Source organism: Patagioenas fasciata, chromosome Z (assembly GCF_037038585.1).
Source record: "Patagioenas fasciata isolate bPatFas1 chromosome Z, bPatFas1.hap1, whole genome shotgun sequence".
Lineage (NCBI taxonomy): Eukaryota > Metazoa > Chordata > Aves > Columbiformes > Columbidae > Patagioenas > Patagioenas fasciata.
Genome location: NC_092560.1, coordinates 73699687 through 73727224, shown reverse-complemented (window position 1 = coordinate 73727224; position 27538 = coordinate 73699687). Strand labels below are relative to the sequence as shown.

Genomic DNA, 27538 nt, shown 5'->3' with positions numbered 1-27538 from the left:
GGTGGGCATGATGCTCTTGCTCACAGATTCCTACCACATTAATGCCAAGTGCTATCAGATACAAGTTACATCTAAAATTCAATTCAATTGCGGTGGATGCCGAGCCAGTTCATCAGAAAACTGATGAACTGGCTCGGCATCCACCGCAATTGAAGGATTTTTCAGCTTTGATATAAATTATGAATGTTTTAGGCATTAAAATTGTGCAAAATTATACTCTTTTGTCATGCATTTTTAATAAAACTGCACTTAATAAAGTGAGATTGTTCCAGACAACGAAAAAGGATCAGACCCTAGTAAGTGTTCTGAAGTCTTATTACAGCTAGGTGATACAGTATAGTCTAAATAACCATCCTTGTCAACAGAATGGCAACCAACAAGTTACACTCCCTCTGCAGATACTTGTCTTAGCAAGTGTCATTAGATGTGATGCTTCCGTCACACTGAAGTTCTGTGTTTTCTGATTAGTAACTGAACAGGGCCTTCTGGTACATGTTTAATAATGTTCCAGGCATCGTAATGCTTGAGGCCAAATAATGATTTTCCACTAGCAGCAAGAATCTCATCTCCAGTTTTTCTGTTTCCAGATTGCTCTGCAGCACCACCTAGGAGCAAATGGAGAAAAAGTCAGTGTTAAAATTAAAAAGTAAACCCACAAAGATTTGCTTTCCACTGTGATGAACAGCAAATAAACTATTTTTTCAACATTGGCAATTTCAGTACAAGTCACTTATGTTCAGCTCAGTTCTAGCAATATAACCCATGCTGTATCTCACAGAAAATGTTATTTTAACCACGATAAATCCTTGTTCTCAGAAAAAAAGTCTGTCTTTGAAGGAAGCATCATGAGTGCATGAAATATGCTGTACTTTACCCCTGTAGCTGTAAGAAAACCTGATTGATAAAGTAAACATACAGGTTGTATGGGGCAAGGATGTATTTTCTCAAACTGAATTTTAACATGGCAATAAGCAGATAATGCAGTAGATTTTTCCAACCTGAATAAAAAGGATGAACAAACCAAACATGGGTAGCAAAGTTTGGACAAACATGCCAGAGAGAGAAACAGCTCCTAGGGAGGGATACACCTTTCACTGCTGATGAAAGTATGTTTTCTGTGATGATAATTGACAACATCAGTTACCATGGGGAGGGGAGGATAACAGGACTGTATCTAAGGACAGAAATTAGTGAGCTCAAAAATTAAACATACCCTTTACCCTCTGAATCACTTTCAAAAGAGGGGAAAACAAACACACAGATAAATTCATATGACATTCAGAAAATATCAGCCCTTTTTCCTTGATGAGAGAATATACCTCTGAAAACTAATCCTGTAAAAATGCTGCAAACCTGCACCTTCAGTGAGAGCTTAATCTTCTTTAGAAAGTGCTGTATTTTTCACTAAACTGAATCCCAGACTAAGACACAAAAATCACAGCATAATTCTGGGATTGGTTTCCCGTCTATACATGGTTCATTTAATTTTACCTGCCAAAAAACAAAGCATGCAGGAGTGGCAGTTTTTGAATATGAACACCACATATTCTTGGCAAAAGCCAGTACTGTTATCTAAGAAAAAAAAAAAGGTAAAACTACTAATTGAGTATAATGCAGGATGGTACTTTGGAACCACACTGATTACCTGCACTGTACTTCTCTTAGAACAGAGAATTAGATAAAAGGCATGAACTTCTCAAACTGCTACATAAAATATTGCTGCTGTAATTTAAAGTCTAGAATAGCTTACAAGCCCAGGAGGTATCATATTTAGTAAATCTGATCCCTCCACAAACTTTTACAAGCAGATGCAACCTGTAGCCATTCCCAGGAGTGGGTTTTTTAATTACCCCTTTGGCTAGTAAGTGGCAAAAAACGAAGGTCACAAACCCCAAGTTTGCTACAAAACACATTGAGTCCAAGAATTAAAATGTCTGTACAATGCACAAAAGGAAAATCAGGATAATATCCACTGTGTTTGCATGTTTGTAGTACCTTTAAATATTCTTTTCACAAGTAAGGGTCTGTCTCCAGCAATGGAAGCTTTTCCACCATCGAGACTGAATCCCAAGCCAGCAGAGGTTTTCAATAATTCAACACAGATGACATCATTCATATCCAGGTTTGGATCTATGACACAATATACACAGCATATTGTTATACAGTTAACAGAAAATGCAAGTTGTGTTTGGTTTGTTTTTGCTGCAGTGACAAAGCAATTCAGAGTTCAGTTCGTATTCAGACTAGAACATGTTGTCACCCAGTTTCTCAGAAGTGAATGTGAATTATTGCAGCTGTGAATGGGGAACAGTACAAAACACATTTACAAACAGAGAATTTTTTATTTTACCTGTTAAACTAAAACTTGCCAAGGCTTCTTTTTGGCAAAATTAAAGCTTAGCAAACTTAGTAAAGACTTTAAACATCAATAAAATGACTGAAAAATTACAAAAATAGTGAGTGACAAGTATTTCTTTTTCTTTCAGTTGTTCCCACTTGCTTATTCAATGAGCCACATCTTTTATAAAGCAGCAATGAATGAAACTTTACATTAAACAGACTTATTTCATTCTCTTAAGGAAAAGTCTGTAATTACCACTGGTATGAATAATTGTTTCCAGTTTCATATCTATGGAAATAACCATAATAACCTGTAGGTGCATCCTGTCTCCTGTATAGCAGATATTTTTAGTTTTCAGTATCAGTGTAGCTGACACAAAACACGATTTTGCTTCAGAGGAAATAAATCTACAGTTTTGGAAAACAGGACCTTCTTTGCATCATGTGAATGTAAAAATTATGCAGTCTAAGCTATCACAAATTACTGCTACTGTTATCTCAAACAACTTTAAATGTTATCTAAAACATCTGAAGCTGTGCTTTGCCTTCAAGATGGAATTATGTCCTTAATAATGCAATACTGTTGTTTATGAAATAATGTTGCCCCCTAGTGCCTGCACCCAGCAGATGTTCTGCATCTGTCGCAGGACGCAGGGAGTTGAGGGTAGAAACGCTTTCTGAAGTATTACATGTGTTTTATCCATGGGAGCAATCCCAGAAAGACTCACCCATTCCTTTACAGAGTACTTCCTATTTCTTTTAAGCTGTATTACAAAGCTGTACCACAAATCTTGGTGAAAGCATAAAATGGTAAAAACTGCTACAGAAACAAACAACCCCAACAAACCTGTGATGATTATGGCCAAAGGGTTAAAAATGGGTTAGTGGCAGCTCCATGTCCTCGTTTTGGGGTGATCTCAGCTGAGTGCTTGGTATTGCCCTGGCAGGCAGGGGAAGCCATTAACCAAACCTGCCAGCAGCGAGCTGTAGCCACTGCCCACTGCCCCAAAGGGACACTGCAGGCCTGAAGCAGGTCATCTGCGGCATGCAGACAGGTAATAAAGGGGTTTGTCTCCTAATTCGACAAAAATCTGAGAGATCAGTTTGCAACACCCCAAGTGCAGCCTTCACACTGAAACGCTGCCGTGTTCCCAAACAGGAACTTACCATTCCACTGATAGATTTGCACTTAAATAATTTGTTCCTAGTTTCCTGTGGGATGACTGACTTGAATTTGGCTTAGCTTAATTTACTGTATTATGAAAATATTCTTTTTCTATGTTTTTAGTGGAAATGCGATGAAAACTGCTGTTACCAATAAGCAAGTTTAGTCCCTATGCATGACAAACTGCAGGGTTTGGAGTTTTCTTTGAGGTTGGTTTTATTTACTTGTAAATGCCTGCCTTCCTTCCTTCCTTCCTTCCTTCCTTCCTTCCTTCCTTCCTTCCTTCCTCCCTCCCTCCCTCCCTCCCTCCCTTCCTCCCTCCCTTCCTCTTTTTTTCTTCCTTGCTTTCTTGTTTTCCTGTTTTTTTTCTTGTTTGCTTTCTTTCACCAACTACTGTTATTACTTAAATTGAGTTTATCCTGGTTTGGAATATCATGTGGAATCACAACTTTAGTAGAAATTGGATTAGGCCCTAAATGTCCTTCTAAGTTACTGTCTAGTTATGATATTTAAAACAAAACAAAACACAAAACCAAACTGCATTTAAGCTCCGAAGAGAACAAATAAAATTTAAAGGTAATTTCATTTGCTCCCTTCAATCACAAAGACACTTTTAACCTAAAACACATGGACATTTTTCCCTTATGTCTGCTCTACAAGGAAATCCTTCCAACTGTTCTTGGACATAGATCATACCTCTTCCTATTGCTGTGGAAACATCCTTTCCAGACCCCACACATTTTTTGCCAGTAGCTGATATCTCAAGTCTGGAGAAGTTGTTTACTTTCTCTTTTTCCTTCTGGATGACAATGACTGCATATTTGTATAGTCTTGCCTGATGAAGAGTATTCAGGACATCCCCATGGACTGAGCTTGCGAGAGACGCCATTGATTGACAGAACAAGATCTCCTTCTTGAGATGCCACTCCCTTTGAAAACACTCTGTGGACCTACAAGAAAAAAATTAACTAAAGGATGCACGAACCTCATGACCACACATGGTATTCTACAGGCCAAGGAGAGCATGGAGACCCTACCAAAGTTAGCAATCAGTGGCCATTGCCTGGATATCAAGCACGCAACATTTCACAGTATCACAGTATGTTTGGGATTGGAAGGGACCTCGAAAGATCATCTAGTCCAATCCCCCTGCTGGAGCAGGAACACCTAGGTGAGGTCGCACAGGAATGTGTCCAGGCGGGCTTTGAATGTCTCCAGGGAAGGAGACTCCACAACCCCCCTGGGTAGCCTGTTCCAGTGTCTGTCACCCTCACTGAGAAGTTCTTTCTCAAATTTAAGTGGAACCTCTTGTGTCCCAGCTTGATCCCATTACTCCTTGTCCTATCATTGTTTGCCACTGAGAACAGCCTGACTCCATTCTCATGGCACTCACCCTCTATATATTTATAAACATTAATAAGGTCACCCCTCAGTCTCCTCTTCTCCAAACTAAAGAGACCCAGCTCCCTCAGCCTTTCCTCATAAGGGAGGTGCTCCACTCCCTTCATCATCTTTGTTGCCCTACGCTGGACTCTCTCCAGCAGTTCCTTGTCCTTTTGGAACTGAGGGGCCCAGAACTGGACACAATATTCCAGATGGGGTCTCACCAGGGCGGAGTAGAGGGGAAGGAGGACCTCTCTCGATATACTGACCACCCCCCTTGTAATACACCCAAGGATGCTATTGGCCTTCCTGGCCACAAGGGCACAGTGCTGGCTCACGGTCATCCTGTTGTCCACCAGAACCCCCAGGTGCCTTTCCCCTACACTGCTCTCTAATATGTAATTTCCCAACCTATACTGGAACCTGGCGTTGTTCCTGCCCAGATGCAGGACTCTACACTTGCCCTTGTTAAATTTCATCAGGTTATTCCCCACCCAGCTCTCCAGCCTGTCCAGGTCCCACTGGATGGCAGCACAGCCTTCTGGCGTGTCAGCCGCTCCTCCCAGCTTAGTGTCATCAGCAAACTTGGTGACAGTACACTCAATTCCCTCGTCCAAATCGTTAATGAATATATTGAATAATACAGGCCCCAGTACTGACCCCTGAGGCACTCCACTAGATACTGGCCTCCAACTGGACTCCGCACCATTGACCACCACTTTCTGGCTTCTCTCCTTAAGCCAGTTTGCAACCCACCTCACTACTCTATTGTCTAGACCACACCTCCTCAATTTAGCTGTGAGGATGCTGTGAGAGACTGTGTCAAAGGCTTTACTGAAGTCAAGGTAGATCACATCCACCGCTCTGCCATCATCCATCCACCTTGTTACATTCTCATAAAAGGCTATGAGGTTGGTCAAGCATGACTTACCCTTGGTAAAGCCATGCTGACTGCCCCTAATGACCCTCTTATCCCTGATATGCCTTGAGATGACACCAAGGATAAGCTGTTCCATTACTTTCCCAGGGACAGAGGTGAGGCTGACCGGTCTATAATTACCCGGGTCCTCCTTCTTGCCCTTTTTGAAGACTGGAGTGACATTTGCTTTCCTCCAATCCTCGGGCACCTCTCCCGTTTCCCAAGACTTGGCAAAAATGATGGAGAGCGGTCTAGCACTGACTTCAGCCAGCTCCCTCAGCACCCGCGGATGCATCCCATCTGGACCCACGGATTTATGGATGTCCAGACTCCTTAATTGCTTCCTAACCCAGTCCTCATCGACTAAAGCAAACTCCTCCATTGACCTGGCTTCATCCGGGGTCTCAGGGGTACAGGGTTCCCCAGGACAGCCTCCAGCAGAGTAGACAGAGACAAAGAAGGCATTCAGCAATTCTGCCTTCTCTGTGTCTTCCGCCACCAGGGCACCCAACTCATTCATCAGTGGGCCTACATTGCCTCTGGTATTAGTTTTATCTGCTATGTATTTGAAAAAGTTCTTTTTGCTGTCCTTGACCCCTCTCGCCAGCTGTAATTCTAAGGAGGCCTTGGCTACCCTAGCTGCCCTCCTGCATCCTCTAACAGCAGCCTTATATTCCTCCCAAGTGGCCAGTCCCTGCTTCCATGACCTGTAAACTCTCCTCTTCTGCTTGAGCATACCCAACAGATCCCTATTCAACCACACAGGCCTCCTGGCTCCCTTCCTCGACTTCCTACGTGTGGGGATGCTCTGATCCTGAGCATGGAAGAAGCAATCTCTGAATGTGATCCAGCTCTCTTGGGCCCCTTTTCCTTCAAGCAGTCTTGCCCATGGGATTTCCCCCAGCAATTGCTTGAAAAGGCCGAAGTTAGCCCTGCTAAAGTCCAGGGTTGCAATTCTACTTGCTATTCTGTTCCTGCCACACGAGATGCTGAACTCCACCATCTCGTGGTCACTGCAACCCAGGCAGCCCTCAACCTTTACTGCCTCGACCAGACCCTCTTTGTTAGTGAGGATGAGATCCAGCAGCGCACCTCTCCTGGTGGGCTCCTCCACCATCTGCATGAGGAAGTTATCATCAATGCACTGGAGGAACCTCCTGGACTGTGGCTGGCTGGCTGAGCAGTCCTTCCAGCAGGGAAGTTAAGATGTTATCAGGGAAGTTAAAATCACCCACAACAACCAGGGCCTGTGACTGTGAGGCCACTCTCAGCAGCGCATAGAAGGCCTCATCAACTTCCTCAGCCTGATCTGGTGGCCTATAATAGACACCTACAACAGTATCACCCCTGCCAGCCTGTCTCTTGATCCTGACCCATACACTCTCAACTTGTTCCTCATCCGCTCCTGGGCAGAATTTAGTACATTGCAGTTGCTCTCTCACATAGAGAGCAGCTCCACCACCAAGCCTGGCTGGCCTGTCTTTCCTGAAAAGGGCGTAGCCATCCATGACCACATTCCAGTCATGTGAACTGTCCCACCACATTTCTGTGATTGCCACCAGATCATAATCTCCCGACCGAACACAGGATTCTGACTCCTCCTGCTTATTCCCCATGCTGCGCGCATTGGTGTACAGGCAGTTCAGGGAGCGAGCAGAGCACACCAATTTCTCCCTAGGGGCACAGGAGGCCACCGGTCCTCATCCGTTTTAGAATGCTGCCCCATTGGGACAAGCCCAGCTACAACCCCATCCCCCTTCGAGCCTAGTTTAAAGCTCTCCAAATGAGCCCAGCTAATTCCTGCCCCAGCATCCTTTTGCCTCTGCGAGATAAGCCTTTCCCATGTAACACTGTCCGAACTGGAGTCTTATAAAACCAGTTGTTATCAAAGAAACCAAAGCCCTGCCTGTAGCACCAGTCTTGAAGCCAACCATTTAGAGATTGAATTTTCCCATTCCACCCCACATCGTCACTTGAAGAGGGAAGGAGCGAATGGAAGATCACTTGAGCCCCTGAGTCTTTCACCATCCTTCCCAAGACCTTGAAATCGTTCTTCATTCCTCTCAGACTACGGGAAGCAGCTTCCTCCCCACCTGTCTGGAAGACCAGCAGCGGGTAGTAGTCTGTCGGGTGCACCAGTCTGGGGAAGCTCTCTAGCAACATCCTTGATCCAGGTTCCAGGTAGACTACAGACTTCCCTAAGATGAGGGTCAACCCTGCATATTGGGCCCTCTGTTCATTTCAGAAGGGCATTTCCTATTACAATCACCCTTCTTTCTTTCTTATCAGAGGCAGTCTTAAGTTGTGTAGTCAACCGCCTCTTCCTATGTGACCTTGTAGGCAGGCTTGGCACCATCTCCTCACCTACCTCTTCTTCAAGATCCAGGGCCTCAAACCTATTACGGAGGGGCACCTGGGGAGGCAAAGCAGGCAGGGAGCGGGGCTGCCCGTGATGCCAAACTGGAATACGCTTCCAACCCTCATCTTCTTTTAGGTCCCCTACCTCTGCCTGACAGCAACAAGGATGGGGCTGTCTCAGGACCTCCGCCTCTGTCCGAGAGGGCAGGAGGTCCATCTCCTTTTCAGGGGTACCTCCCTGGGGCCTTTCCAACTGGCACGTCAGGGTGTTACTCCACCAGTCGATCTCCCTTTCGCACTCCCTGATGGACCTCAGCATCTCAACTTCCTCTTTAAGCTTCACAACCATGTCGAGCAGATCTTGCACCTGCTCACCCCTCACACAAGTAGAGTGCTGGCCTCCCTCCCAGGGCAGCAGCAGGCTCTGGCACTCCCTGCAGCCGGAGACCTGAACAGCCACCATTCGGGACAGAACCTCAGTCTGCGTTGCCACAGTCTTTTTGAGACAAGCTCTCCTTCTGGAGGCGACCGTGGTCATCAGCAGTCTGGGATGCTGGCAATAAGTTGGAGGGACTGACAAGCAACAAGCACGCTCTGCACCCTGCTGCACAACCTACCACACCCGCTGCACAAGCTGGTGGCTCCGCTCTGCACCTGGTGGGCAGTAATCGCTGCCCTCCCAAAGGTTTTTTCAAGGCAAGGGGAGGAGGTGTGGTCTCCATCACCGTGGGAACGTCCCCCGCCACGACAGCCGCTCTCTCGCAATGGCTGCCAGGGCTTCTGGGGAATCAGAACCGCCGGGAATCACGCTGTCCCTGAACGTTTCCCTTTGGGCTTTCTAATCTCGGCTAAACCTCGTAGTCGGCTGAACCTCGCTGGCTCTGGCTCTCGCTGCGCTGGCTCCGATCAGCTGCTCCAGTGAAAACCCTCAAGAATTATACTAAGGCCTGTGTGACTGGACAAGAACTGTGGTTAGGGATGGGGGGGAAAGCAGAGGAAAAGTTGCTATTATTTCATGGTGATTTCTAAGGCAAAGACAACCAAAATTAGCTAAAGCATGTAATATCACAAATCACTCATGTTTTCACTGAATTCCTCAAAGGTCTTCAATTAATATATTTCCAAGCAGCAGACAGATTAAATCCGCATTCATGCTACATCAAACACCAAGAACAACACTGTGCTGGGTGATACCCACTCCTCAAATTCCCACTGTCTGGGACATGCACCCTGTGCTGTTTTCAATCACACACTTATAAGTGCTGCACAGCATCTGTGCAAAGAAAGGCTCTGATTTACTACAGCTGTACAATAATTTAATTGTCCATCTCAATTTGGCTGATCAAATACCATGCAAATAGATGCAAATGGATGACTTAGTGGCTTGAAATGCATTTTTTTCTACAGAAAAAATACTCCATTCAGAGTGGATTAAACTTTGAGTAAACTCCAACAAGTGCAGCTCAGACTTATTTGTGTGCCATTTACATAAAAGGAACTGACTAATAGACTCAAGACCCACTATTTAAAAACTTGCCTATCAGGCACTGTAATTTTAGCAGCCAGACTATGGTTTCCCATGCACACAGTTCTAGGTCCACTGGGCAAAGGTCCAAGGCAGCAAATGCGTAGACACAATTCTGCATGGCATTTTCTCTAGGAATTTCTCCCAGTACCCAGACAACAGTGAGGAGTCAGAAGCCTTTTGGTTCCTTTTATGCCCCATTGCAGGGCCATGCTGAGATAGGCACCTGCCACAAATGTACAGATCCAAGGATATACATTTCCAGCCAGTCTAAGCAGGCATTCAAAACTGTAATAACAGCCTCAGTGACAGATACAGACACCCAAATGCAAGAGGGAAGTTGGATATAGTGGTCATGTCTGAAACATCTACCTCACCTGCTGAGCTCCTCCATACCTTGAAGTTCACTGGGCATTTCTATTTCTGCACCTGAGTGCGAGCAGAACAGCCCATCCAAGTAATTTAGCACCCAATGCCAACCATAAGTGCAGCTGGGATCCAGAATCCCAGTAGGTCAAGGACATTAAAAGGTTCCCCACCTGAGAAGCATGCTTTACACACACTGAGCAAAGAGGATCTGGAAAGAGCATTAAGCAGAAAGTCTCCAACAGCCACTCAGGCTGAGAGAGCCCAAAATCATCTTTTTAGTTAGTGTCCCAGTATCCCAGTGAGGAGCTCTCTGGGTGGGACATTGTTGAGCCCTCATCTTGCTCACAGCTGACACTGCAAGTATTTGGGCCAGAGACAGGGAACACAGCCTTTGCAGCGAGAGAAGCAGGGTTCATTCCCTAGACTTTGACCATGTTGTAAATGAATTTTACACGTAAGACGTTTCCATGTAACACATTTACCTATATTGGTCTTGTCTAAGATCAAAACCAGAAGATTCCTGCAATGGCTGCTGTAGACCCCAAAGACTGAAGACATATCCTTCTTCTAATCTCAGCTCTTAATGGATCTGTCTCTTTCAGGGCAGAATTTAAATGCATAGCCCGTGTAAAGGAACTGTCACATGAGACACTGGTTGTCTTGGATTCTTCTGTCTCAATGATCTATTTTTGAACAGTATAGAAGATGCTTGGTATCACTGTTTATACACCAACATGATTTAATGGCAAACAGTATCTTTGGTTTAGAATGCTGTGTAAGACTTTAAAAAACAAAAAAAAATACCAACCAAACCAACAATCCTCATTTACCTATCACCCACAGGTCATACTAACACCAGAACAAATTTGTGACATGAAACCCAGAATGTTTGCTAAGGTATGAAACTGTCATTCTCAGGATTTGCAAAATCCTTCAAAGACTTCGCTGCACAGAGTTTACCTTCAAGGGCTGGGGATGAAAAACTCCCCTAAAAGGCTGCATGCACTGCAACTGCACACAGAATTTTATGTACGCACAGAGGATTTAGATCGAGCCAATCCTCTCCAGTAACAGACTTTTAAAGACTGAAAACATAATTGGCACCCAACTCCAATAATAAAAATTACGCTTCCCAGATGCTCTGTGATTTCAGTAGCAGATGGTATGCAGCTGCCTCTGAGAGATAATGTTTTGTGACTGTGAATTACTTGCAGTGAGTCCTGATAAACAAGCACTTGATTCAGCATCCTGCCTTAAAGTGAGTTTTACAAAATAACCTGACTTGCAGCCATCACTTACTGTGACTGATTTCTGTTCTGGATCTCTTCCTCCAGCAACACTGAATCCCAGGCCAGCTTCTTCTTTGTGCAAGACTACAAAGTATGTGTCTTTTTTTTTTCTCTAACAGAAAAATTGAGGTGGAGGAGGAGAGGAAGGAGAAGAAAAAAACAAAGATCAAGAGCAAGTTCCCACACAAATGACAAATCCCCAGTACCCTCAGATTATGGCAGGTAAGAAAAACAACTTGAGGAATTAAAAGAGTCGTTAAATGCATTTCTGTCCATGCTACAAATGACGAGCAACCATACTGAAGAACTCCTGTGACAGCAAAGGTTTCTCAGTTGGAGGCTAGAAAGCAAAGTCAATATTAGGACAGTGGAAGGGTATTAAACCTTCAGTAGCCTAATTTTCACAGGCTGTAATCAATTTCGCATTGCTCAACATTTTGCAGTCAAAACTCAACAGTTCCCATACACATTTCTAGAGCAAGCACTTTACTTTCCGGGGAATTACTAAAACTTTTCTTATCCCATTTCTCCTTCCTCTTGAAAGGCGGTTGCATCAACCTCTTAGCAGTGCTGGATGACCTTACAAGTAGCAGTGACCACAAACTGAAGCTTGGGAAGGTTAGATGGGACAGCAGGACAAACTTTTGTTTTGAAGATGAAAGTAAGGAGCTTGTTAGTGATCCAAACAGGTCTAAGTGTGCTATTGTGGAAATGGGAGCATCCGGCAAAGGAAAGGGACTGGCGCAGGTCTGCACCAGGGCTGAACATGGCTCCAGACAAAGGTGTAAAACTGATTTCTTTGAAATGATGGCCTGCTGACAAAATACAGAATTCGCCATGAGAGAGAAGCAGTCCTGTCCAGCAAGTCTCGTGCTGTCTTCTGAATGGTTATTAGGACAAAACCAGACACTCTTACAGAGACCACAGTTTGTGGTGTAAGGGGCACTATAAACAGGCATCTGGTGCAGTAAGGGGATAGTAACTGTCTGCGGGGCAGAGCAGCAGAAGTGGGGAGTAAAAAGCAGGTATCTCAGCTTTTCCCTGGGATCCCATCCAACATCAGTCTTTTTCAGAAACTGCCAGCACTGAAATTAATGGCCCATCATTAGAAACCAAACTCCTAATCTATTTAGCATTAAATGATGTATTGAGTTCACTAAACTTAACATTTTAACTCAGTGTTTGCCTTTTAATTTCATTTCAAAAGGCACAGGGAACCACAATTATTGTTTTTGATGAAACAACTATCAAATTCTTGGCCTCACTTTGTGCTTTTTTTGCCAAACAGTGGCTCTCGAAGATTTTCTGCATTAGAGTGATCCCTGCAATTCACAGAGCCCATGTCAGAAACCGGTGTCACCCTGCTCCATGTCACTGATCCATCAGCACTCAAGGAGAGAGGAGCAGTCAGGGCTTAACATCTCAGTCCACACTCTTCTGTAGATGTTAAGACCCTCCTCACCTGTACTCAAGTGCAAATAGTTTTATGTTAGGCCAGAAATAGTAAAATCAGTTAGCTAGCTAGGCTAGCCCCTTTCAAGTGCAGTGAGGGTAATGGAAACATATACATGTCCTTGATCGTTAAGTACTATAGCAACACTTTTTGCTGAAGAGGTCAGCTTCATTCCAAGCCTTGCCACCACAAATTAATCTCCTTACACTGGGGAAGGGAAAAAAAACATCAGAGGCTCAGATGTTAGAGGGTTGTGCGAGGAGCACATGCCCTGGGCCAGTCAGCAACCCAGTGTGAACCCTGGCTTCCCATTGCCAAGGTCGTGCATTTCCTTCCTCCCCAGATCTCACTGCTGTCCTCAGCCAGCACCTGCACTATGGGGCACAGAGACCGGGCTATGGATGCTGATTGCTTTACTTGGCCACAGAGTGGACACACAAGTCCTCCAGTGATCACCTCTGTTAGCCAAAGATCATCAGTCATGGAAATTTAAACAATAAAATGCCTGTATATTTATTTTTAATATTAGTAGCACTTACTAAATGTTAGCAGTAAATTCAGCACTGTTTAGAGCAAAAGATGATGACAAACTCTTTCCAGGGAAGGTCTCAGCCTGAATCAGGCAGTTCATCTCATTTTTTAGAAATTGTGTAACTATGAAGAACTGTCCTATTGTACATTTAAATCCAGCATTTGGCTAGTGTAAAATCTTCCAGCATATATGCCATACTGGGCTTAAATATGGTTAAGAAACTATGCGGACAAGGACTGCATTCCAAAAAGCATTCAGCTTTATAAATATTTGAGTTCTCAGACTTTGAAAGGTGGCATAAACAAACAATCTCTCCAAGACCCCATGCAAAATACTTCAATGAACCCTTTATTTCTTTGGCCAGAAGTACAACCCAACCCTAATTTTTTTCAGTAAACCTACCAAACCCTCTTGGCTCACCAGCCCCTTGGGACTTGCAAGGTTTAGCTACGCTGTTCCTGGAATGAGATAAAGCGGGGTATTTTGGGGAGGTCCTGTTCCCCCCAGCATGTTAATGTTTCAAAGAGCAACCTTTGTGAAGAAGACTCAGAAATGCTCTAAATGTAACTCAGCCAGCAGTTGTGCAGAGCAGATGGCAGTTTCCCCTCCAGTGCTCTCATTATTTTATCAGCTTCCATTCTGAATTTAAAAAGATATGGATGTATCCCAAAAACACAAACACTGCAAACAGGGAAGTAATGCTCTGGCAATCATTTAACTTTGGAGGCCTTCTTTAAACACCTAGACAATGAAGCAGGCTATCTTAATGCAATAACCAGTTTCCAGAGAGAGAGCAAAAAGGGCACAGGAATCTCTTACAAACTCTCAGAAGCCACTTTCTGGTGTTGGAAGCCACCAGTTCAGCACTAAACAAAATGAATTCCATTTCTGTGACTGTAGCTTCTAGCAAAACATGAGTCCTTCCAGGCACAGACAGGAGCCGAGCTACTCCTGCACAATGGTGAGTGAGTCTGACCCAGATGGTTGGTGGAAAGTTAAAATTCTGATGTGGAGTTATTGGCAAACCCAGGAGTTTCTCAGTTATAATAATGACGCAAATGGAGGCATACTTCTACACTTAAACGATGTCTATTTATTGTGGCTCAAAACTGCTTTTGCACTGGACAAACAATACCCGTTCTTACACAAAAGCCATTTAAATTTATTATGGGTTTATAGCAGGCATTCAATAACCAGCATTAGTAAAACCACCATCAGCTGTAACCTACCACAGGACTACTGGAGGAGCTTGAAATTATTTGGAAGAGATTTTATCTTCCATTAAGAAAACACTTAAAAATATCACCAATAACCTACTTATATCTTCTGGATTATACCTTTACTTGTATTTTGACTTCTTGGAGCATAGCAGCAATATCACATTTTGGTATGACTGCTGACAAAACAGACTGCAGTTTTTGCTGGTCCGCGCTTTAGATAAGCAGCTGATCGAAGCTAAAATGAATAGGAAAATGTAAGAGACAGATCAGTCCCCATTCTGTTCCCTTCCTTCTTCCCAATGGTTTTAGCAACAGACACTAACAAACACAGAGACAGCTACATCTGAGGGCTGCTGCTGGCAGGACAACAAGCTCATTTGTCACCACAGGCTGTGCTGGCAGCCAGCTCTGTGCAGCCTCCCCTCCACAGCAGCTGCTGCGTGGCCAAAACCTGACCAAATCCAGAAAGAAGGGACACAGAAAAGGAGTCTCACCTTGGCAGGATAAAGTATTTCATTGATATGACACAGAGTAGTAGTTTCAAACTAATGGAGAGAAGATCCAGCTGGACATGGAAGGAATTTTTTACAATGAGGGTGTTGAAACACTGGCCCAGGATGCCCAGAGAGATGTCTGATGCCCCATCCCTGGAGACATTCAAGGCCAGGCTGGATGGGGCTCCGAGGGTGGACCTTGGGCAATGGGAAAGTTTTGCCTCAGAGGAGGCTTGTGAACCCCGGAGTCCCCGAGCCGCTGCCCCGAGGGCTGCTGGCACACATCCCTCTTGCACCCATCTCAGCGGGGCCACCGTGGGCGAATGGGGCTGTGTCACTCTGGGCAAGCGAGCCAAGGGCTCTGCAGGGTGTGATTTCCAGCTCTGTCTTGAAGTAGGAGAGTGGCAGCGGCACTGAGAAGCCCTCTCCACCCAGCTTCTCCAGGTCGGGCATGATGAGCGCCCTCGGCTCCCAGAGCTGGTCAAAATTCACCAGGTTTTCGAAGGATTTGATCCTCCCTTTGATGGAGAAGGATGAAGTAGGTTCATGTGGCCAGTTCTGCTCATAGTGGTAGTAATTCTCTTGAAGCTCCTCAGCCTGTTGGTGACATGGTAGCTAATGTAGCCTGCCAAGGGGGACATGTCACGGATCCTCTGGGTGCTTTTGCAGGTGTACGCCTGCTCCTTCCCTCTCTGGCCATTCGGCAGGTTGAGGTGGACCATCTTTAACATCCCTGTCACTGCCTGGGAGTATTTCTTCCGTGCAGCGTCACCCTGGGGTCTTCACACAGGATGAACCTCTGTAATGTGGCATTCCTCCCTCAAGTGACCAGATAACTGGGCTGGCATTGAGTAGGTTCTTGTCATGGGTTTCGATAAGCCATAGAGAGTTTTGTCCCTGGCAGTATCCCCTTTTGAGAAATAACTGCATGGTCCTCATGTCCTCAGTGAGACAAGGCACTTTTGCATTTGCCTCTTCTGTTTTCTCCAGCAATGGTAGCTGCAAAAGAGATGTTGGTGAGGAAGAGGCAGAGGAGAAGGAGGAGGAAGAGGATGATGAAGAGGAAAGCTTCACCTCAATGAAAGTGCACTGGATCTCCTGCCCTTCCACCTGAACTGAGGGGGACCTCAATGAAGAAGAGCCTCCAACAGATGGTCCTACATTTTGCAGATCTAATTGCTTAAGGTCATCTGCACTGTAGATGCTCTTGATGGTGTTCAGGCCTGTTCCAGGGTTCTCAGTCCTCCCTTTCACATATTCAGCTTTTTGTACCCGAGGAGATGCAGTGACTTTGAAGTGACCGTACCCGGCTCTGAAATCATCCACCTTAGCACCCTTACCCTGACACACCACAGGCTGCATGGGAACTTGCTTTTCTTTTGGCCTTCCCCATGCCTGCTGCAGGTCTGTTAGCATCTCACAGCCACACTTCACCGCTCACCGTTGGGCTGTCAGTGCCATTGAGAAGAGGCAGAAGTGAATCTCCAGAAAAAACTAGCAGTGATTTATTTTCAGCTCCACTGAGCTGGGAGAGAGGGAGTGGGAAAGGGGGGGAAGCTTTTATTATCTTATTCCCCGCTCATAAAAACATTTCATCTGCATGAAATGACTCGGACCTCAGCAAACACTGTCAGGGGAGACGTGTTGTGAGCAGAAGCTCTGAACACTTCACACAGGAGAAGGTTTGCTCCCCTCCGCACGGTGCTCAAGAGGACCCTGAAACTCGGTTTGGTGATGAAGAGCTTTGCCTGGCTCACTCATGCAGATGCAATGGACCCTCTGTTTTTTCTCTGATTCCATATGGAAAGCTGGGGCAGCAGAAGATCAGACACAGTTGATCCACTGGAATTTTCTTCACTAGTACTCCTGATAAATGGTATGAAAGCAAAACTGCTGTCTCACCTGATGATGGTTTCTGGATCTCCAGGGTTACAGATGTGGGAACACACTGCATAAGCAACCAGATTTCCTCATACGTCATCTTACTGATTGGGATTCTGTTGATGGTGGTAACCTCATCCCCTACAGCCATCTTGCCCATTGATCCCTGATGCAATGACAGATCCAAGGAAATTTTAAATACACCTCAGAAACCCTGCCAAAGGGGCAAAGACTGCAGGGAAGCAACAACACATCACCGCAGATCAGAGCTACCACTGCTGTCAGTTTGCCAACACGTAAGTAAAGAGCAAACTGTGCTCTTGCGAGAAGAGAAATTAACGATCAGTCTAAAACAGGAAGGTCAAAAGAGCTGCTGGTTTCTCTGAGACATAGGTATCAGGATGGAGGACATGGCCCTCTTCATTTAAATGAGCTGGGATGAATCACCCCTAGCTTCTTCAGGATGGGAACATTGCCTATTTTTTTTGCAATTCATGTAGGAATCATATTCCTGGTCACAACCTCCCATTGGACCAATGGGATTCTCCTAAATAACTAAACTGGGCAGAGACTGAGCTCTTAATGTGAAAGCCTGAGTATGTTTCTAAACACTGCACAACAGGTCAGAGAAAAAGGGAGGAACAGAACCCAAATCCCCAGCTCTTGGAGCCCAGTTCAAACTGATACGACGTATCTCCTTTTACCCTAGGGCCACCAACTAGATTAAAAATGCTACATCCAGCTCCATACACCAGAGTATCCTCCCTCCTCCTCCTTCACCTCTGCACCTGGGTCAGCAATCCCACATCCAGCAGAAAGCAAGCATCCACACTAGTAGGTGCAGAAGAGCAATGTGTTACTGGTACTGCCCTGGGGCTTGGCAAACTTGGCCAACATCTAAGGCCTCTTGGTACTAGATTTGTATAACACCAGAATATATGCACATAAAAGAATAAATATTTTTGCCACCAAGATTTATTTATTTGTCTTTGCCTCTGGCAACAAGAAAGGCAACAGAAGAACAGTATTCCCTCAAAATGGTAACTGCGAATTGGTATCGGTTTGTCTCGGTGGAATTGCCTCTTGAGTCTCTTAGTTTTTCAATCCGCCAACGGTGCACTTCTGAATCAGAAACACTTAACAGCAGCTTCAGAACAATATGGGATGAGACGTTTTGCCCATCAGGGACAAACATCTCCTTTGCACTTATTCTCAATAGATCACTTGCTTAATACTACTACTAATACCTGCAAAGTGATAGCGAGTCACAATAAAGCAACTCAAATGAGAAAATTACCATTTCTAGTGGTCCACCTGGCTGCAGCCCTGTGACAACAACTTTTAAGGGCATGGCCTGGATTTGGATATCCAGGTCAAATGACCTATGCTCATTGCGAAACAAAGCGACCATTTCACCTGGGCTCAGCCCGGCCCCTTCGGGTGCTTCCCACTTGTTACTGTGAGGGAGGGTCCTTGCAACAAGGTTGGTTGCTATATGTGACATTTTGAAACTGTCTATTTGAGGTTGCTATGAACATTTTCATTTAAATGTAATCAAGCAGATGATCATCTGACACTCGAAAAAAATAAAACAACTGCAGTGCTGTCAACCTCATTTCAACCAATCCAATCAAATAAATCATTTTCACCTAATCACAGCCGTAACTTGGACAAGGTACCATGGAAATGGGCATTTATGAGCATTGTTGTAAAGCCCATCCATTTTCCAGAATTTTGTCTGTTCAGCACTGGCTTGCAGCACGCAACCGGGCATTTCTTACCAGGCAGCACTGTAAGCTCTCCTGTAAAACAAATCACCCCATTAGCCAAATGACCAGACACACCTCCGCCGCTTACTCAGGTTGCCAGGAAGAAGAGAGCCATGATCCAACAGAATGTTCCTGTTCTTCTGGTGAAGCTGCTCTTCATCGCTTGAACTGGTTACAGCATCAGAGAAGGGGAGCTGGGTCATGCTGACGTGCGAGAAGTACTGGGAGAGCTCTGCCTCGGAGCGGACAGATCCCTGATGAAAACAAGTGAGCCTGGTGATCGGCCACTGTCGATGCTTGGAGCCTCTGTCTGCATGCAAGCACCACGAACCCCACTCGCATTGCTGTGTCAATAAAGGAAGTTTGAAGCTAATTATTAAAATAGAGCACTTTTCAGCACATTGAGAGCCAAACTGTCAAATTTGCATGGCTGAAAATGCTGCAGATCAACACATTTTTAGCCAGTATTATGAATGGAAAAGGATTCCAAATCCCACTGCTTTGCAGATGTGGTTCAATATAGAAAAAAGGGATGAAACTATTGACTTACGTAATTCCCTTTATACACGCTCTGCACTGAGAGAGGGAAGGGTTAGTAACTCCGGATGCAGTTTGTATGGCTGCTTTGGCTTTCCCAAGAAAACCAGAGACTTTTCCACTACAACGGCTGCATAGAGAGACCAAGCGCTCAGCCTTCTGCCCTCAGGCTCCTGTCCCTCCTGCTAAATTCATCTCTGTGTCCCATAGAGCAAAGGTGCCTTTGAGCTGCCAGGAGGTGGGAGCCCACGGTTTTCTCTGCCACGCTCTGCACATGGCTCCCAAAGGCTACAGCCACACAGATCAACAGGAGCTTGCTGCTGTACATGATTTGAATGTGTGGCGTAAGGAACCAACTCATTTATGAGGCCCATGTGACAGGGAAGGAGCATCAAGGTTTGGTTTGGAACTAGCTGATCAACTAAGAGATTCAGTAAAGGCTGAATTTGAAGCATATGCTGTATTTATTACATCTAAATCCTTTTAACCAGCTTGCTGGCTCCAGAAAGCACTTCGTAGTCCAGCTGAGGGGTGAGGAGGTCTCTCCTTGCTTGGCCTTCACATTAGGAGATGGGCTTTTTTGTACAGCTCCTGTTAAACACGGCTTAGTTACATGCCACAAATTAAAGTTGTGGTCCATATATTCAAACAAGCTCTTCATTCACCTTCTGAGCTGGAGGTCGCATTTAATCCCATTTATTATCTGACTTGCTGTCCTAAAGTAAGATTTAATTAACAACTCAAGAGCTCTCTCTCAGATCAGACGAAACATTATGATAGAGACACATTATGCCAGCCAGGTCCAGCACAGAGCTATGAACAAGAGATGAGCAGGACACGGTCTCCCTCCCCTGTTGGAGCATGCTGGTGACCAGGTGCAACCTCAAAAGACAAATTAGCAGCCACTGGCAAGGTCTCCTTTAAAAAAGCATCTCAGCTGACACAGATCAAAGGGGGATAATTACAAATTTACCATTTATGTCTAATAATCACCTTACTAGTCACTCTGCCATTGCCAAGAGTTTGCTTTTACCTCTAAGATCTGAGGAAGTGCTAAGTCTGGATTTTAAAACATCAGACAAAGGCCAGATCACAGATTCTGGCATGACCCCAAAGAATAACATGCAGGTAAAACACGCAGTCCAGTACGCAATATCTGGACTTTTTCAAATGGACACATCAATACTATTCTTTTTTTTCCATCTACGCAGATAGTGTACACAGATGGAGTTGATTCTGCTGTCCTTTCCCTACAGGGACATTGTCCTTTTCATTCACCCTGAAGAGAGCTGTGAACTGTGGATTGTCATATGCAGGGAGAGGAGTTGGACTCCATGATCCTTCCAGGTCCCTTCCAACTCAGGACATTGATTCTATGATTCTAACATGAGCTACAGAGCTGATCCATCAGAACTGCATGGTTTTGCTCAAATTTCTGCAGTGGACAGAGTGACTGCATGTCCCAAACTGTTCTGCTGGTTTGAGTGCCATCAAAATATTGATGTTGGGAGGCCAAGAGCATGTCGTTAAGCCCTCCTGCATCTGGAAAAGGACGTTAGGAGGGAACATGCTGCTACCTGTGACATGAGAGGACCTGGTGTCTGTACTGTCTTGGTGGGTGCGATTGCTTCATCCATCTCCTGCTCAGAAACCTGAAGTCAAGTGGAAGACAGAGCTCATACAGGGTAGATGTAATGAAGATAAATGTCTGGCTACTCATCACTATGAATACATGATTCATTTCAGATATGCTGCTGGTTTTGAAGATGCAGTAAAGTAGACCTAGTTGGTAGCTCCTAAGCCTGTTCCGCTGATTCAGATTCCCTCCCTGCCACTCTCCTGCAGAGGCCAGGAGGCAAAGCCTGCTCACTTCATGAAGATCACATCAAAGTGCCACGCTGTGCAAACAAATAAAACACCACCAAATGTAAGGAAATAAAATGAAGCCATTGCAGCACAATTCTAACTCTATTAAGTACTGTGCATTGATTTTTCGAGAAAATATCACGTTAAAATACACAAAGACTGCTTTGTACGAGCATACATCAGCAACAGAAGATTCTACGCGTCACCTACTGGGTGAATACTAGACTTCCCAAGATGTTAGCTGTCTTTTTAATTTTCATTTCTTTTCTCCTTGCTTTTAAAAAGAAAACCTAAATTGGTAATTGGTAACTAATGTTTCTCTGGTTCAAGAATAAATACTGGCTTACAATATTTGCTAATTTTGTCCTGAATTACTGCCATGCACTTAATTCTTATTACTGGAAAATTCCATATAATTTTATAACAGGAACAACTAATCTACAGGAGTATATGTTTAAAAATCAAGAGCAAGTTAGTTCTGTCAAAAAGTATTTCTATAAACATTGCTTTAAATTAGTATTCAGCATAAATAGAGACTAGAAACTCAAATCTTTCTGAAACATGAAGATTTGAAAGATTCTTAAGCAAACTCAGGAGCTTAAACATAGTTTAAATGACACAGTCACTTAGAGTAGCAAGAAAAAAGAAAATGTTGTGGTTATTTCTCTTGCAAGTACATGAAAACACTGAAGTGAACATAGTCAGCAACCAAATGTACCATGGAGCTTTTGTGCCATAAAAGGAGACATTAAATAACTTTAAGAAGGAAGAGGACTTGTGTCATATTTGTGTTGCCACTTGGTCCAAGTACCAAGAAAAGTGGAAACACTTCACACAAGTAGTTCCAGAAAAAATTAGTGGGTGACTAAGTGCAAAGCAGCAGGGACAGTCTGGCATTGCTACAACTTACAAAACTGGAAGGCATCATTACAACCTGGCTTCTTGCACAACGCAGGCCATAGAGAGAAAAACACGGTATTCTTCATTTGCTGCCTTCCTGACAGCAAGACTCAAATTACAGTGCCAAACGAAAACGAGCCAGATACACTAACAAATTTTCTCCTCCCTTTGCGTTAGGATGCCAACTAATGATGAGGCTAACAGGACCTGGACCACGTTCGCTCAGGATGCCATAGGCCTCACTAAATGCTGTGTGATCAGACTCACTGAATCTGCCTCCAGGATCTGGTCACCCCGACTGCAGAGAGACATAGAGCCAGTCAGTCACATCCGCCTTTACAAAAACATCTGTGCTTTCAACTGATGGCCAAGCTTTTTCAAGGATGTAAGTGTCTGGGAAAGATCTGACATTCCTATATAGTAGGAACTTTCAAGGGTTTTGGCAGGCATGTGACCATAAAATTAACTTCTCTTATTCCAAAAAGTCAAACTGCTCCATCACAGTTTTCCTGGTGAGCAAGGAAACAGAAGACACTCTGCATCCGTGTCAAAGCAAGGTGTTTGCTCAGCCTCTCTGCACCAGTGTCTACACCACACGTTGGGCATGGATCACACAGTCCCAACAGGTCTTCAGCACAGTTTCCCCTCCTGAGTGGTGCTTGGAGAACCCACCAGCATTTATGCAGGAATACAGAATGGTGGAAGATTTCCTCCAATGTTTTTTGAAAACGAGGCCTCCAGGAGAGGACCTCTACTTGTATTTCCTGATTTACTTTTACTCTAATATCAACACACTTATCAGTCCTAAAAGTAGAAGCAGTCACCTTAAGCTAAAAGGCTAAAATGCTATTTCAAGATTCATTTGTTTTAAACACTGTGTCAATGGCTTTATGTTATCCTATTACCATTTAAAAAACTGTAACACATTGCTTTTAAATTGACACTAGATCTTACCCTTGAAATCTATATCCAAGAGCAACTGTAGTTTTCTCTGTTGTCACAGATCCTGCATTTCCTTATGAAAAAGAAAAGCTTAAGAAGATGACATAAGGTCAGTGCTGTAATGGCAGGAATGTAACTGGAAGGGGGCTGCTGTGGGGGCTGCCATGCACATGTACATTTTTAAATATTCCAGAGACATGTACCACATTGTATTCAAATAAATCCAGATCAATACATTCCCCAGGGCTCCGTCTGTTAGCTCCTGCCCCTGCGCTGCCCTGGCTGGCTGCAGGACTGCCTTGCAAAGCTGATCAGGGGATGGATGAGCACAGCAGAAGAAAACTCACCCCTCCTGCTGAGCCACTTCCCAGCCAAAGCACTTTCTCAATCTGTTCTGCACCATATTTCTCCTCTTGTCACCACTGTACATGTATTTTACAGAATAAAGAGGAAAGTCACCGACCAGGCGAATAAAGGAAGTAGAAAACTGTTGTGCTTCGGTGACCAGAAGCCAAAGGTCATCTTGTCCAACCACCCTGCAATGAGCAGGGACATCTTCAACTACATCAGGTTGCTCAGAGCCCCATCCAGCCTGAACTGGAATGTTTCCAGAGGTGGGGCATCTACCACCTCTCTGGGCAACATGGGCCAGTATTTTGTAACGCTCATTGTAAAAAATTTCTTTCCTATGTCTGGCCTGAATCTACCCTCTTTTAGTTTAAAACTATCACCCCTTTTCCTATCACTACAGGCCCTGCTAGAAAGTCAGTCCCCATCTTCCTTGTAAGTCCCTTATTAAGTACTGAAAGGCCACAATAAAGTTTCCGTGGAGCCTTGTCTTCTCCATGCTGAACAACTCCAACTCTCTCAGCCTGTCCTCACAGCAGAGCTGCTCCAGCCCTCTGATCATTTCTGTGGCTCCTCTGCCCCCTCTCCAACAGGTCCATGTCTGTCCTGTGCTGAGGGCTCCAGAACTGGACGCAGGACTCCAGGTGGGGTCTCACCAGAGCGGAGCAGAGGGGCAGAATCACCTCCCTCGACCTGCTGACCACGCTCCTTTTGATGCAGCCCAAGTTACCATTGGCTTCTGGGTTGTGAGTGCACATTGCCAGCCCATGTCCAATCCTTCAGCCACCAGTACCCCCAAGTCCTCCTCCGCAGGGCTTTTGTTAATCCCTTCATCCCCAAGCCTGTGTTGATACCAAGGGTTGTCCTGATCCCGGTGCAGGACCTTGCACTTGGCTTTGTTGAACGTCATGAGGTGTGCATGGGCCCACTTCTCGAGCTTGTCCAGGTCTCTCTGGGTTATGAACTGCAAAGCCAACTATGGAAAACACAAGGCTCCTGGTATCCCAGTGCATGGACTCAGCAGTTCTTCCCACAGCTCCCTGGCGTGGGTTTTGAGAAATACGGCTTCAAAGCACTGTGGTTCCCACATTAGCTCATCTTCCTGTAGAAGCACCGCTACTCCAAAGCAGAAAAACACCCCTTGTAGATCTATCTACAGATGAAGAACCAAGGGCACACACTTGGCTCCCAGCCACCAACACGGAGGCTCTGTGGAAATAATTTTCAAGTCTCAGGTCTGTATAGAGATTAATTTAAAAAGTATTTCAGAAGAAGACATGCATACTTTTAGCATATTTAAGTGACAGCTCCAATACTAGTGTGGATTGGATTAGGGAAAACAATACACACCTAGGTTAATTCCCTTTAGAATTCAGTCAGCTGCTATAACGCAGATTCAAACACATTATTGAAGGGAGAAAAAGAGGACTCTATGACCCAGAGAACTGAGTGCTCTCGGATAAGCAATCAACCAGGAATTTTTCTTTGGATTTAATGCTTAATTTGCAGTGGTTTTTTTTAACATATCCGGGTTCCACAGAGATAAAACATGCTTGTCCATAAATACGCATGCAAACAGGCACTTTTCTGTAGCCGCACCAATTTTGCATAAGCATACATATGTATAGATCTATTATTAATGTTTGATATCTTAGTAATGACCCGGTGCATTCAATCAGAATGAAAGCCACCCTGCACCAAGTGTGTGACAGGAAAATTGCTTCCCCCATATTTTGCAGGTGTAACTTTGGCATTTACCTCTGAAAATGAGATTTATCATTATTGTTATTATTGGCTAACTTGAGAGCTGCTGGAAGTCCTGGGTGTGGGAGACAACTGTTAAACACCAGCTCTCGCTGCATGTGAGAAAGCAGACACATGCAGAAATCCTCACCTTGCCTTGCCCTGTCATGGGGATGATGTTGGTCTCCAGAAGACCCTCAGTCACAGCAGTTCCCGCACATTTATCCTTCCTATTTCCCCACCACACAGCCAGGCCATATTCATGCAAGCTGGATTCCATGACGTAGTTTTAAGATTAAAGTATGTTAAGATGGAGCTGTCAGAAAAAGGGGCAGCTCTGCTTTCCCTTCATTTCCACTGCCTCATCCTTACTCTGAGGATGGGGCTCACAAGCCATGGGCTGAGGTAGACCCACTGCAAATTTGCCCAGGAGGCCCAACAACCTGGCACTTCTTTCACTTCCAAACCCTCTTGGCACCTACAACTAACCCTTTCCTGTCACCTCTCCCTCTGTCCTTCTAGGAGAACAGTTCTGTTTCTGTGTTTTCTGCCCATCTCTGAATGCAGCTGTCCTTCTCATGCTGCATCCCAGGCCTGGGGATGCTCCAGCCTCACCCACAGCCCAGGGATATCAGCCCTCACCGGACCTGCATCCCCAGTGAGCCACCAGCACACAGCCACAGGGGCTATGGGCAGAGCAGCTCCCTGGAGCACCCTAAAAATACTGGGGTAAATGAAAATTAAGGTGAATGCAGGAGGCAGGGAGACTTGGAGAGCATTAGGGGTGAGAATGTGTTTCTGCTCTGCAGACAGGTTACTCTTAGGACATGGGGACAAAGCAATAGAAAGTTTGGGGAGTATTCACCATAGGAGTATTCGGTGACAAGATGCTGACACATGTCCCCCACCTCAGTGTGAGAGCACACTGAAACATACAGGGAATGTACATGTTAAAGAAGAGTGAGAGAGAAAAGAAAGAATGAAAAAAAAACAAACAGAGAAGTTTCCGAAATGTTGCTTCATCTTTCTGTCCACACAGTAGTTCAAGTCTTACAGCTTGGATTTTCCTTCCAAATTAAACTAATATGACATCCAAAGGAAACTAAACCTACCACACTTTCAGAAAGCTAAAATAAATATACCACCTCAAAATTCTAGTGTTGCTATCTTTTATCAACCCGATTTTACCTTGGGATCGACTTCTGTATTTCAGTGTGCCACATCCAAGAACTGGACTCTGGTTATTTCCTCTGGACACTTCTGGTGAGTCTTGAGACTTCTCAGTTTCCACCGCCTAAAAAGAATTACCTGTCTGTAAGTCATTTTCAGCAATGCCTTCTGACATTATTGCAAATTTTACCGATGAGCACACCTTCAGCTCAGCACGGCCAAGGATCCCCTGCAGCATACCACACTAATGCCCCCAGAGTGTCTCCCACATCCACAGCACCTCATTCAGGTGCTTCCACATGCATTTTAACAATTTTTTAACGTAGCTCTTGTTACAGTTTGTTCAGCTCAGCAAGCTTCCAGTGACATAGAATCATAGAATCATTTTGATTGGAAAAGACCTTGAAGATCATAGAGTCCAACCATTAGCCCCACAGTGCCAAGTTCCCCACTAACCCAAGTCCCAAAGAGCCTCATCTCCATGTCTGTTAAACCCCTCCAGGGATGGTGACTCCACCACTGTCCTGGGCAGCCTGTTCCAATGCTTGACAAAACTTTCTGGGATGAAAGTTTTCCTAATATCCAACCTAAATGTCCCCTGGGGCAACTGGAGTCCGTTTCTCCTCGTCCTGTCACTTGGGAGAAGTCATAGGGCAGCCCTTATCCCGTCACTCCGTGGTGCAACCCCTCGGCTTCGTGTCCCCAACAGGCCTGCGAGAGGGCGGCAGGGCCCGGCCTTGCTCATACCCATCTGCACCAGGGCCATCAGCAGATCCTGCGCAGCATGTCTCCAGTGAGCTGGCACAGCTGACGCCAGCTCTGCCAGTCCCCGCACACCCGCTGTCTCACACGGACGCTCCGCCGCAGCCGAGGACAGACCGACCGACCGACCGACAGACAGCTCCGACGCTCAGGCAGGAACGGCCGCGCCCGTCACCATGGGGACAGGACGCCACCGCGCGGCAGCGCCGAGCGTTCGCAGCCGACCAACGGGAGCTCGCCCACTCTCCCTCGCGCGGCCGTAGGCCCCGCCCCTCATCCCCTCAGCGCCTCAGCCCCTCCGCCCCTCATCCCCTCAGCGCCTCAGCCCCTCAGCGACCCAACCCTTCAGCCTCTCATCCCCTCAGCGCATCAGCCCCTCAGCGACCCAACCCTTCAGCTCCTCTTCTCCTCAGCGCATCTGCCCCTCAGTGACCCAACCCTTCAGACTCTCATCCCCTCAGTGCCTCATCCCCTCATCCCATGAACCCTTGAGACCCTCACCCCTTCAGCCCCTCATACCCTCAGCGCCTAAGCCCCTCAGTGCCTTGGCCTCTCTGCCCTTCAGCCCCTCAG

At 45.4% G+C, this 27538-nt stretch overlaps 1 long non-coding RNA gene across 1 annotated transcript; it reads right to left on the bottom strand.

Moving 5' to 3' along the window:
* Window positions 1–171: 171 nt before the first annotated feature.
* LOC136115579 (uncharacterized) lies at window positions 172–27119 on the bottom strand. Its single transcript, XR_010653228.2, has 5 exons — window positions 26951–27119; window positions 26222–26327; window positions 4202–4455; window positions 1996–2130; window positions 172–605 (listed from the first exon to the last, which is right to left on the bottom strand). It is a non-coding gene; the product is annotated as an uncharacterized lncRNA (long non-coding RNA).
* Window positions 27120–27538: the final 419 nt, after the last annotated feature.